This window comes from Oculina patagonica, chromosome 1, assembly GCF_052425735.1.
Source record: "Oculina patagonica isolate OP01 chromosome 1, crgOcupat, whole genome shotgun sequence".
NCBI lineage: Eukaryota > Metazoa > Cnidaria > Anthozoa > Scleractinia > Oculinidae > Oculina > Oculina patagonica.
Window position 1 is genome coordinate 26,969,080 of NC_135758.1, and position 12,335 is coordinate 26,981,414.

The 12,335-nt window shown below is 37.4% G+C and overlaps 1 long non-coding RNA gene and 1 pseudogene across 2 annotated transcripts; both read right to left on the minus strand.

Moving 5' to 3' along the window:
* Nucleotides 1–360: 360 nt before the first annotated feature.
* On the minus strand, nucleotides 361–3,508 carry LOC144649404 (follicle-stimulating hormone receptor-like; annotated as a pseudogene). Its single transcript, XR_013569894.1, has 4 exons — nucleotides 3,344–3,508; nucleotides 2,776–2,847; nucleotides 1,050–2,263; nucleotides 361–970 (listed from the first exon to the last, which is right to left on the minus strand). The product of XR_013569894.1 is annotated as a follicle-stimulating hormone receptor-like (transcript).
* Nucleotides 3,509–4,153: 645 nt separating this feature from the next.
* LOC144649413 (uncharacterized) lies at nucleotides 4,154–6,830 on the minus strand. Its single transcript, XR_013569895.1, has 3 exons — nucleotides 6,717–6,830; nucleotides 4,540–4,770; nucleotides 4,154–4,261 (listed from the first exon to the last, which is right to left on the minus strand). It is a non-coding gene; the product is annotated as an uncharacterized LOC144649413 (long non-coding RNA).
* Between the last annotated feature and the right edge of the window lie 5,505 nt (nucleotides 6,831–12,335).

Below are 12,335 nucleotides of genomic sequence, written 5' to 3' on the forward strand. Positions count from 1 at the left end.
TAGACTGGTTCCATCTTAGGCATCTATGCCTTACCTAGGCAAATCAAATCAACATCTGGTGGTGTACTATTTTTCTATATTCAATCACAAAAAGACAAAAGGAAAACAGTCTATTGTGGCTGTTGTACAATGTTTTAAAATTGACAAGATATGTTAACTGCACAAAAATAGTGGAACTGACTACTCCACTGAGTATCTGCACTGCGTAGCTCAAAACGCGTTGCTATTATATTTACCCGTCTTTAGGAGTGCCAGGTACTAAACAAAAACCACAAGACATCACAAGGGAGAGAGGTTACAAGCCTCACCCCCCCCCCAGGAACGAGAGGAAACAGCCGCACAAAAGGGAATGGCTGGCAGCGATGCATGTCAGCCTGGAATACATTAAACACCCGCATATAAGAACCAATGATTTTGGGTTCAGGCTGGTCAAGTTCTTTTTTACTGGGTGCTAAATACTATACATTATACATTAATAGAGATTTAATTAGCATTTAAATTTTTTATGACTTACACTAAAAATTAATTACAAAGAAATAAATACCATTACGAATATAAGTATGCACACCATAGTACTTTAATATGAGTTACTTTCTTATTCTGGCATCCTGTTTCTTTTATATAAGAACATGTTACATTTATCAGGCTGAATTGCTTCTTCTATGCATGTATGTGGTGCTTTATTGGCTAGCTTTCAGCCAAGAACACTTAATGTACATTTTTTTCTAGTGAGACTTAGAAGTTGCGGTCTTCGTCGATTACAAAGGTCGAGCTATAATAAATATTATCATCATCATCATTAAGAAGGTGTGACATTACTTGCGCAAGGAATTACACCTTCTGATGGTACAGATTGTACAGCCGGCTTGACTTCATTTGTGTTACATCTTGATGGAAGATTCCTCTTTAGAGCGTTTTTGAACTTGTCATTTCTAAACGCGTGTACCAGAGGATTTAAACAGGAGTTAATGTATTTTTGCCGGGTTTTTTTTTTGGGTGGGGGGGGGGTGGGGTTTTGTTTTTTTTTTTTTTTTTTTGGGGGAGTTAATGCTCAAGCAATACAGAGGAATCCACTCGCCTATTGCTCTTCTGAAATAAATAGACAACATTTTTCTTTGACTAGGTGCAACGAGAAAATACCATGCCACCACTGACAGAATTGGTATGAAAAAGAACACCAGGTTAGTCCCGACTAGGACGGCAATTCGCTTGGCTAGAGTAGACTCTCGCTGTACTCCCATTTGCTGACTGGATCGTTTTGACAACCCTGTAAATGTGAACATATAATGGGATGGTCACCAGGTAAAGAGTTATTCCGAGAGAGAACAGAGCAATGGTGTAGAAAGTCTCCACGGGAGGACGTGATGTGTCAAATACCACAGGAATACATACGAAGGTATTGTGGTAAAGGTCGAAGTAATGTGCGAAAGACATCATCGAGGCTGCAACGACCCAGTTAAAAGCAATCGCCAGGGAAGCTAACCTGGGTGTCATGCGAATACCAGGCTTCATGCTGAAAACTATACAAAGGTATCGCTCAAGTGTGAGTGCTACAGAGGTAATAGAAGTTGTTAATTGTCCAAGCACCCAGAGAGATCCAACTCTGGGGCACTGAACATCAGATATACTGCCTAAGTGTTCATACAAATCTTCGTACTGGTTGCTTACTATGAGGCCCGCCATTATAGCTGAATACATACAAATCAATGTATCCCCCAGGGCTAAATTGCTTACTAGTACCATGGAAACGTTCTTTCGTAACGATTTAGTCAACAGAATGTTAAAAAACACGACCAAATTCAGGCAGCTTCCTATTATTCCAAACACCAGCTGCATTGAGAGGACGCGTTGGCTGGTAGGCCAACAAGGGTTGGATTTTGTGACATTAGCTTCCTTTCGCTCAATGCAATCCAATAAACTTCTGCACTTTGTAACAACGAAGCGGTGCCGTGCAAGCAACACAAGGTAATCACTGAACGCGAGATATTTTGTAGAACACTTCTCACGATGAGACTGAGTCTGAAAATGCGAATTGTTGAATTTTTCGACGAGATTACTTCTAACTTTTTTGATGAGCCAACAGTCCAAGCATTCAGCAGCCCAGGACACATTCCTTATCTCCTTTAGTCTTGGTAATTCTAAAAGGTATTTTTCTTCAGGTCTCCATCCCATGTTCCCTTGCACATCAATGATAATCAAAGATGGTAGATGCAGTGAGGCACCATGGGCATTCCATATTTGGAGCTTGTTGCCTGTCAGGTTCCTGGAATGTTAAGGAAAAAACGGCAGTCAACCCTGTGTTTCACCAACCCCGCTTTGAAGGGTATATAAGATGTACGTACGACACCTTAAAGTGCAACATTTCCTAGCTGATTGAATTCCCGAGATGTTAGCTTTCCAACTTCAATAAGAACAGTTACTCAGTACCGTAATCCCTACCACACCTTACTTTGCTATGTTTCACCCTCCGTACGCGTATCGAACACTGAACAGTTCGTAATGAGCATAGCTTGTATGATAGAAGTTTATTGCCATCTGGTATATATGTTTTGTAAAACTGACTTCAATGTTCAATTTCGCTTCTTTCGCATTAGTAGGGTAGCAGCTATGGTGAACTGTAGCAGTTGCGATTTTTGGGGGGGCTGAGGATTTGGTCCTGTTTTTTGTTCCCGGCTATTTCGTCTCTTAAAGGGTAGCAAGCCATTCATGCTCGACCACTTTACCCCACATTTCAGTATCGCTAAGAACTGCTTTTGTCTCGTTTGTTTTACTTACAGTATTTCCAGAAAAAAGAGACCGCTAAAAGCGTCTTTTTGAATAATCTGGATGTTGTTGTACGTCAGTGACCTTTTGAAATAAAGCACAAAAGTTATGACCATTTAATGGTACCCAAGTTTTTCTTAAGGACCATGCCCAATCACTTTCCTCTGGGTAACATTGTTCTTGATAGCATCCGAGTAACCATAACCTATATCACTGCGAAACTTTCGAAATAAGAATTTCACCCATTCTCTTTATAGTCTTCCGAGGTCATTATTTCAAAGACACGATATTTACGGAATCTCTCAATGGAACGGAGATAGAATTTTTGCACAGGAAATGGCGGGGCAAATTAGTTATATCCTTTGCGAAGAACATCGACTTGGCGTTACCGAGGACAAAGGTGCAACACACTCCCTTAGTTCCTCAACTTTAGTTAATTTTAGTTTTAAAGATAGCAAAGTTATGTGCATAGCTGCAAAACACGAAATGTTTGAAATAAGTGCAGTTAAATCATCCGCAAGAAATAACTTTTTTCTAATTAAAAATCATAAACTAAAACTAGTAGAAATAAGATACCTACAGGCTCAGCAGATTCTTCAGACCCGCAAAGCAGTTTGGTAGTAATTCTTCCAACAGGTTTTGAGACATTTCTCTGATAAAGGTAAAACGCATAAGGTACATTTCTCTGATTAAGGTAAAACGTGACATTTCCTTTGTTTTTTTTCTCTGATTATTGATAATGATATTTTAGACTAATATTGTCATCCTTCTTATTTCTGTATTTATTACTTCTGTATTTTTGCTGGAGGGCACACCTTAGTCACTGTCGCTTTTCCATGAAAATCTTCCGTAAATCTTCCGTAAATCTGCTGTAAATCTGCAGCTCAAGAATAATATTTTTACTCCTTTTTTAGATTATAACTTTTAGATTGTGTTATTTAGTAATAATTACCTTTGGATCAATATTGTAGATTAGTTTTTAAATTTTTAACTTACATTTCGATTTTAAATTAGGTTTTAACTAAATTTTAAATTAGATTATTGTTTATAGTAGATTCTTATTTTTTTTAGTACATTAGAGAGGGCCACAAATTTATTAGTTGTAAAACTATTACGTGTAACCCTCTATAAATAAAGTTGATTGATTGATTGATTGATTGATTGATTGATAAGTAATAAGATGCTTAATTTAACAAAATGAATTTTACAAGACAGAGGAAAATTCTTAGAATAATACAAATAAAAATAAAGTAAAGAATTGCAATTGAATAAATAAATGTTTATATATCAAAGGAAAAATGAGATACGTCAGCTCAAAAAGTATATTTTTTAGGGGCGGGGGGGGGGGGGGGGAGGGGGTATGGAGTAGAAATATGTATGGATTGTTATAAAAAAAATTAAAACGGACCGTTACAAATTGACTTACAAGTTGATGAGGCCTGAAAACTGTCCGAATGTACCTTGTTCTATCGCCTTTATTTTATTGTTTGACAGATTCCTGAAAAACCAATAAAAGAAAAACAGAAAATTTCACCATCGAAACTAAGCAGTTAACTATCTGTATGGTGCAGTGGCTGCTGTCTGTAGACTCCACTGCTGTCAGTATTACCGAGCCTGTTTCGTTTAGTGCAAGTTACAAAGGAACCTGTGCGTGCAGTAATTAGCTTAAGAAATAATGTACGTTCTCTGCCTGACAGACTTACTATGCATTAGCTAATCAGTGAATAAAAAGAGTATTATGTTCAATATTTGGCCTAGCCAGTACTCGTGAATTACAATGCGTTTACACCCTCATAGAGTGTCTGTAATATTTTCTGATATATTTTCCAAGTCACTCATTTTGCAAACTGCTGTGATGTTTTCTTCATCTCGAGAGCAGGTACATCTGGTATCTGTACAAACTCTGCTTTCTCCGATCTTGTTTTTTGCAAAGATGAAGAAGACAAATACAGCGAGGCTTGACAAGGAGATTGGACTCATCTTATTTTGAACCAGTTGACAAACGTTCTGAAAAAAAAGTCAACAGAATTCATTGCATGACAAAATAAATTGAAATAAATTAACCTAGATAGGAGATAAATGTTTGTTCCTAGACGGGCTGTATGAAGGAGGAATCTATTTCAAGCGTTTCTAGGTGTATTGCTAGTTTCCCTGGGTGTGAGGCTTTCCCGTCGATGACCGCTTTAACCCCAAGTATGCCATGCAGCCCCAAACGATTCACCAGTAACCATTTATACACCTTGGTGGAGCGAAGCCATGTAAAAGTAAATTGTGGAATGAATTTTGGCGCCATTTGGAATTCCTTTTTTACTAGCCATCAATGGGCTAGCTGTAATAGTGAATTGCCAAAGAAAGAAAGTTCTTAGACTATTGTGAGGTACCTGGTCAGACATGTCATCTAGCTTCTATATAAAAGTCTTCATTTCAGCTAAATCTTGTTGTTTACTTAAATTAATTTAAGGATCTAGCACTTTGATCTTTCAGTGAGCATTTACGAACGTGCCCGATGAACTCAGAGTTGCCAAGTGTCAATATTAAGTAATGTTGAGAGTTAGTTATGCCTAAAGTTAGTTACACTTGCAATATTCGATACAAACGCGAGAGGATGCAAGCACAATCTTCAATCCTTGCGCTTGCACCTGTGTTCGGAACGGACTCTTTTGTTGTGCTTGCATTTGTGCTTGCTTGCGTCCTTCGCTAAGAGCAGACTCTACACAGATGGTCTCTTGCCGTTGTTGAGTAAAATGCAATAGAAGTCTAAAAGAAAACGTGCAGAGCACTGGACACTAACTCTTTGGTCGCTTTTTTTTTGCTATCAGTGTAAGCGCAGTACCTGAGGTTTTGCCAACGAATACTAAGAAGTAACTATGAAAAAACAACTTGGGCCTAGACTACAACAGAAATAACGCAACGCAACAGCTGCACTGAATCAGATAAGTTAGGAAATGTTAATTAAAAATGTTTCTCTTGAAAAAAGCAAAAACTCTACTTATTTAAACTGATCTACAGTGCAAAAAATATTATTCTTTAAATTATGAATTTGACCAAAATATTATGAAAGATTCAAGCTGTAACGTTCTGAGCCTAGGTTTGACACAATATAGTTTATTTTATTGGAAAAGTCTGTAGTTACTCTCCTCGTTGCTTCGGACAATTACTCAAACAGCTGCTTTTTCACACCGTTGAATAACTTTTTTCTATGTATAAAACTGTGAAAACTTCGCATACAACGCAACATATTGTGATTACTATTATTAAATGAAAAAATCACTCTGGCGGTCAGACAACCGTTTTTGCCTATAGAAGGTTAAATGTAAGCTATTTTGGTTTATTTTATAACATGTTCGTTGACAATATTACTCTATGCGCGATAGATAACAGAAAGGTCGTTAGCGCGGAAATACTGATTGCCAGGAAAAGATTGCGTAGAACTACATTTTGTTCACATCAACAGCTTCTGATTAAGATTCCCCTGACAAGAATACACGCTGATTAAAATTAAATTTAAATACAAAAATTGAAATCTGTTGGCCCAGCCCAGAGACATGTTAATTTTTTCATAATACAGTCTAGTTAAAAAATTGTTAAAAAAGTGTTTTTTATTACATAATGTCGATAAAACATAACAAACATTATGTTCACTGAGATCTGAGAGCCAGTACTCTGATCTTTCAGCGAGCAATAAACAGCGTACTCAGTGAACCCAAAGTTGTCAACTGCTATCTTAACTAAAGTTGCAATTAAAGTATGCCTAAAGTTAGTAACACTTGCGATAGTCTATATAAAAAAAAGCATACAAGCACAATTTTGATCCTTGTACGAACTCTTGCGCTTTTTCTTGCGCCCTTTGTGAGGACCAGACACTCTACACAGAAAGTCTTGTATCGTTACCAAATAAAACGCAATCGATGAAGTTAATCTAAAAGGAAACTGACAGATCACTGGACACTAACCTTGAGTTGTTGTTTTGCTATGAGTGTAAGAGCAGTATCTGAGCTTTTGCCAACGAAAACTAAGGTGCTGAAGTTACTGCCGGACTGTGCAAAACGACTTGGGGTTAGGCCACATAGTAATATCACGACAGCAGTACTGATAAGTTAGGAAAGTTTAATTAAAAATACCTCACATGATCACAAACAAAGAACTCAATTTATTGAAACTGATCCACAGTACAAAAACTTGTTTTTCTTAACTTATAAATTTGACAGTGCGAAACGTTTGGGTTTAGACTACAACAGAAATAACACAATAGCTGAGCACTGTGAAGTTAGGAAATTTTAATTAAAAATACTTCACATGACTAAAAAAAAAGAACTCAATTTATTGAAACTGATTTACAGTACAAAAACTTGTTTTGCCGTTAACTTAAATTTGAACAAAATATAATGAAAGATTCCATTTGTAACGTTATGAGTCCATGGTGGACACAAATAGTTGATTTCGCTGAAAAGTATGTAATTTCTCTCCTCCTTGCTTTGGGCAAATACTCAAACAGCTGCTTTTTCACACCATTGAATAATTGATCTATGTATAAAGCTGAAAAAAAAAACGCATGCAACATGAAATATTCTGCTTACTATTGTTAAATGAAAAAAATCACTCTAGCGGTCAGACAACCGTTTTTGCCTATAGAATGTTAGCTGTAAGCTTTTTTGATTTATTTCATATCATGTTACTCTATGCGCGATAGATGTCAGAAAAGTCAAGAAACGCAGAAATACTGATTACGCATAATATTTTACGTTTTGCTCACATAAATAGCTGCTTATTTAGATTCCCCTGAAAAGAATACACGCTGATAAAATTTAAATTTAAAAAGAAAGAAACAAACAAATCTGTCACAGCTCATAGACATGTTATTTTTTCAAAGTATAGAACTTAAAAAAATGTTAAAAAATGTTTGTTATCGCATAATGTCAATGAGACATAACAGACATTATGTTTACTTAATTTAATATAATCTAAGAACCAGTACTCTGATTTTAGCAAGCAATGAACAGCGTACTCAGTGAGCCCAAAGTTGTCAACTGCTAACATGACACGCGATAGTCTATTTAAAAATGGAAGCATGCAAGCACAATTTTGATCCTTCTGCTAGTTCTGTACGAACTTTTGCGCTTAACCTTGCGTCCTTTGTGAAGACCAAACACCTTACTCAGAAGGTCTCTTACCGTTATTACACTCTGGAATACTCTGCCTTCTGACATCAAGAACAGCTCCTCTGTGTCCCTTTTTAAACATAAACTTAAAACTTTCCTTTTTAAAAAAGCATTTTTATAACTTTTTAGCAACTTTTTTTTATTAGTCGTAAGATTGTAAGCATTTTTGTTATATTTTTAATATTTTTATATATATATTTTTTTTTAAATAGTGTTTTTAAAATTTTTAACGTTTAACTTCTGTACAGCGCTTTTGAACTTTTAGGATATTGGCGCTATATAAATATTTTATTATTATTTATTATTATTTAAATAGAACGCAATCGATAAAGGTAATCTAAAAGGAAACTGACAGAGCACTGGACACTGGCCTTGAGTCGTATTTCTTTTGCTATGAGAGTAAAAGCAGTATCTGAGCTTTTGCCAACGAATGCTAAGGTGCTGAAGTTAGTGCAGGACTGTGCAAAACGCCTTGGGATTAGACTACTACATAAGGAACACAACAGCTACACTGAATCAGATAAATAAGGAAATTTTAATTAAAAGATGTTTCTCGTGACAAAAACAAAGAACTCAATTTATTGAAACTGATGATCCACAGGCAAAAACTTGTTTTCTTAACTGATAAATTTGACCGTGCAAAACGTCCAATAGAATATAGTTTGTTGCTGAAATCTGAAAGTAACAACGGTGATGAGCATGGAAAAAATCGTTATTTTTTATATATTTGCAGAATTTTTTTTTTGCATTCGCTCTTCAAGCCAAAACATCGCAAATCATTTTCCTTTCTACAACTTTTCAACTTTATTCGTGATCACAAACAGCTACTGCTTGCGGGAGTGAAAACAACAAAATTAATGAATGTGCCTTAAACGCGCTTACTGAGATCACCACAGCAACAATACGCTTGTGAGTCACAATTTCCTGGTATCTGAGATGAAGATGAATTGCCAAGAATCTGTCTACACTGATGGCCACTACGCCACAGAACGAAGCGGTAGAAAAGATGCCCTCAATTGTCGTAAAGGCCTTGTAAGTGCGACAGTCGGGATTGCTTTGCTGTAACCACCTGACCATAAGTGGAATTTAAAATAGTTGGACGAGTTAACCAACACCAAGATCAGAAACAGCAAGACTCAATAGCAATGTTTTTAAAGGCTTCGGTAACGAGGAAGTTTTCCTTATAGCGTGAATAGCTACAATGTTTAAAACGATGGCTGTATAGCTTAGAAAACTATTGAAAGTGCAGTTGGTGGTACCGGTCAAATAGAAGTCTTCATCCAGATACAAGTACATCAAAGAAGCATTTTCTAGCTATTTTCACCTTTTAAGTCTCCGCACAAGTAAAGTGTATTTATGCCACAACACGGAAATCATGGAACGAGCATTAATTTCCGTGCCTAGCCATGTTCCTTAGTATGTCCATAATTGTCCGTCTAATGTGTCTCATCTTCCAACAGTAAATAACAGGGTTAGTAATGAATTAAGACACGTCAGAGTCATTGAATAAATTAAAGATTTCTTTAACGCGATACCCGGGCCGTTGACTTTTAAGGCAGCCAAAAAGCTAAACCAAGGCGCGTAACAAACTAAAAACACAACATATGTATAAAAAGTACAGACAGCAGATTTTCGGGCGCTCGCGGAATTTGCCGTTTCGTTGCCATCCTGTGCTACTTGCAGAGCTTGAATTTGGTTCTGGTGGCGCCGCAAAACTGCATAAATTCGACCATAAGCCACTGCTGTAAGGAGAAGACAAGCAACGCCAACACTTGCTATAACTGCATGGTGTATAGTGGTTGAAGACCACGGCACTGATAGAACTGCACTTAACACCCATACTGTAATCACCACAGCAACAACACGCTTGTGAGTCACAAGTTCTTGGTATCTGAGATGAAAATGAATAGCCAAGAACCTGTCCATACTTATGACCATAACACCAAAGAAAGAAGCGGCAGAAAAGAAGCCCCCAATTGCTGTCAAAGCCTTGTAAATGACACACTCGGTGTTGCTTTGCTGTAACCACTTGACCAGAAGTGAGATGTAAAATGGTTGGACGAGTAAACCAACACCGACATCAGAAACAGCAAGACTCACTAGCAATGTTTTTAAAGGATTCGGCAACGAGGAGGTTTTTGTTATCGCGTGAATAGCTACAATGTTGAAAACGATGGCTGTGTAGCTTAAAAAACCGTTAAAGGTGCAATTGGCGATATAGGTCGAATAGAGGTCTTCATAGTCGGAAATTGAAGGAAAGGATTCCAGCAGCACTTCACAAGATGATTTGCTCATGATTTCAACTCAATATTTTTTCTACATCACAAGACGATTGTTATAAAATAGATTGTTATAGAATACAAGAGCCAGCTTGACAAATTAACAACCAATCACAGGGTAATGTTTAAATTCTTAAAGCCAGCTGTCGTTGTTGGCCGAGGGCTCTGGAGAGAGTTATTGCCTGCATAGTTATTCCTGACTCGAGTCAACAATTCTACAATTATTGATGCTCATCGAATTCTCGTGCTATTATTTTCCTGCGCCCTTAATCTGGCTATCCCCAGTCCAATCCATACGTTACAAATGTACTTTCCCTTTCAATCTATTCACAAATGAAGACACCAGAGAGACTCCAAAAGACGCTCCAGGGGCAGCGGCCGAAGAAAGTCCAGAATAAGTCCGAAAGACGTCCGAAAGCGTTCGAAAGGATACCCGAAGATGCTCGAAGGATAAACCATTCGTAAATCTCCTGGATCAAGGCAAAGAATACATATGAAAAGATAGAATATCCTCTATTTATAGAGTTTTGCAGGGGTATCATTGATAAGTATGTAAGATAAGTAACACGGAAATCATGGAACGAGCATTAATTTCCGTGCCTAGCCATGTTCCTTAGTATGTCCAACAGTAAATAACAGGGTTTAGTAATGAATTAAGACACGTCAGAGTCATTGAATAAATTAAAGATTTCTTTAACGCGATACCCGGGCCGTTGACTTTTAAGGCAGCCAAAAAGCTGAACCAAGGCGCGTAACAAACTAAAAACACAACATATGTATAAAAAGTACAGACAGCAGATTTTCGGGCGCTCGCGAAATTTGACGTTTCATTGCCATCCTGTGCTACTTGCAGAGCTTGAATTTGGTTCTGGTGGCGCCGCAAAACTGCATAAATTCGACCATAAGCCACTGCTGTAAGAAGGAGACAAGCAACGCCAACACTGGCTATAAATGCATGGTGTATAGTGGTTGAAGACCACGGCACTGATAGAACTGCACTTAACACCCATACTGTAATCACCACAGCAACAACACGCTTGTGAGTCACAAGTTCTTGGTATCTGAGATGAAAATGAATAGCCAAGAACCTGTCCATACTTATTACCATAACACCAAAGAACGAAGCGGCAGAAAAGAAGCCCCCAATTGCTGTCAAAGCCTTGTAAATGACACACTCGGTATTGCTTTGCTGTAACCACTTGACCAGAAGTGAGATGTAAAATGGTTGGACGAGTAAACCAACACCGACATCAGAAACAGCAAGACTCACAAGCAATGTTTTTAAAGGATTCGGCAACGAGGAGGTTTTTGTTATCGCGTGAATAGCTACAATGTTTAAAACGATGGCTGTGTAGCTTAAAAAACCGTTAAAGGTGCAATTGGCGATATAGGTCGAATAGAGGTCTTCATAGTCGGAAATTGAAGGAAAGGATTCCAGCAGCACTTCACAAGATGATTTGCTCATGATTTTAACTCAATATTTTTTCTACATCACAAGACGATTGTTATAAAATAGATTGTTATAGAATACAAGAGCCAGCTTGACAAATTAACAACCAATCACAGGGTAATGTTTAAATTCTTAAAGCCAGCTGTCGTTGTTGGCCGAGGGCTCTGGAGAGAGTTATTGCCTGCATAGTTATTCCTGACTCGAGTCAACAATTCTACAATTATTGATGCTCATCGAATTCTCGTGCTATTATTTTCCTGCGCCCTTAATCTGGCTATCCCCAGTCCAATCCATACGTTACAAATGTACTTTCCCTTTCAATCTATTCACAAATTAAGACACCAGAGAGACTCCAAAAGACGCCCAAGGGGCAGCGGCCGAAGAAAGTCCAGAATAAGTCTGAAAGACGTCCGAAAGCGTTTGAAAGGATACCCGAAGATGCTCGAAGGATAAACCATTCGTAAATCTCCTGGATCAAGGCAAAGAATACACATGAAAAGATAGAATATCCTCTATTAATAGAGTTTTGCAGGGGTATCAATAATTAGTATGTAAGATCATTTCATCAAAATAAAACTGACGATATATTTTCATTTAAACTTTGCCCGTTGGTTGTAAAACTTAATAGAACCCAAATTTCAAATACAGCCATTGTTTTCAACATAGTAAATATTAACGCAATAC